This window comes from Nematolebias whitei, chromosome 9, assembly GCF_014905685.2.
Source record: "Nematolebias whitei isolate Nwh7 chromosome 9, NemWhi1, whole genome shotgun sequence".
In the NCBI taxonomy this organism is placed as follows: Eukaryota; Metazoa; Chordata; class Actinopteri; order Cyprinodontiformes; family Rivulidae; genus Nematolebias; species Nematolebias whitei.
The window spans coordinates 51,345,927-51,347,254 of NC_056506.1; positions in this window are offsets into that span (position 1 = coordinate 51,345,927).

The following is a 1,328-nucleotide window of genomic DNA, read 5'->3' on the forward strand; positions in this document are numbered from 1 at the left end:
GTTCCCCAGTAAAATAAAGGAGTCCCCAGCTGAAGCATATTCCAACAGCTCTGCCAAGGACTCCAAGAAGGCCGGATATTCTGAACTGCCATTTGGCAGGTAGGCACAAACAACAATCAGAGCCTCTCTCCCCACCCGAAGTCTCAGGGAAGATGCCCTCTCAACTACCGGGGAAAACTCCAACACAAAGGCCCCAAGTCAGGGGGCTACATGTAGACCCACACCATCTTGATGCCTCTCACCATGGGCAACTCCAGAGTGGAATAAAGTAAATGTACAGCACTTATATAGCACTTTCTACCTTATCAAAATACTCAAAAAGCTTTACAACGCAATCTGTGCCCTCAATTACCCATTGACACAATACTCTACTAGATCTTTACAAACATTAATCAGTGTTTTCAGTTCACATTTTTATGTATTAATATTGCTACTCCTCTCTGTCTTGAGTTATAGCAGGCTGAGAATACATCAGGAAACTCAGGAGATTTTAGCTTGTCCACAGTTGACGGTAATTTATGAATTTCTTGGAGTAATACAACATCTGCCTTTAATCTTTTCATAACCAGTCTGCTGATCCAGTTCTGCCATTTTTACCAGTCTGCTGATCCAGTTCTGCGACGACACCAGCCTTGGGAACAGAATCCAGCCCACAAATCAGCGAGAGTGCTGTAATAAAAAGTAGTTTTTCTTCAGGACGCACACACAGCCTACATGCTGGACGCCATTTTGTCCTGGATCTTCTGAACAAGTTGTTAACAACTTAAAATGAGGTAAATTTCAGAACCAGAAGCAAACGATGCTTCTTGAGTCTCAGAAAAAAGTGCATAAAAAATGAAGGAGTCCAAGAGGAAGCTGAAGATGAAACAGTCTTTGTGGCAGTTTGATGAATGCATGTGACTGTGCACAGGAGTTCCAAGGTAAATCTCCATCAGAAACCTGAGGATCTTCAGGTCAGACCAAGTAATGATCATGATGCTTCATGGACACAGGTCAGAGGAGAACCAGAGGCCTAGCTTCACGCTGCATCAATTAAAAAAACAAAAATGTGTTCACAAAGTGCTGAAGGTTCTGGGCTTCTATCAGAGATGCTCTTTTTCTGTTTGCTTCAACACCATCAGGACTTTATGCAGTAAAAGTCCATCATTTGTCAATCGGCTGCGGAAATTTATTGGGCAAACTATCAATTAAAAAAAAACTTTACTCAGCGTCCTGGTCAAAGTTCAAAGGATCCTGCAGATCCTCCAACTGCTGCTGAGACAGAAAAACCTGCTGAAGCTGCCCATCAGCCCCACTGCGGAGCTGCTGGAAGGCTTTTCTCCAGCCTG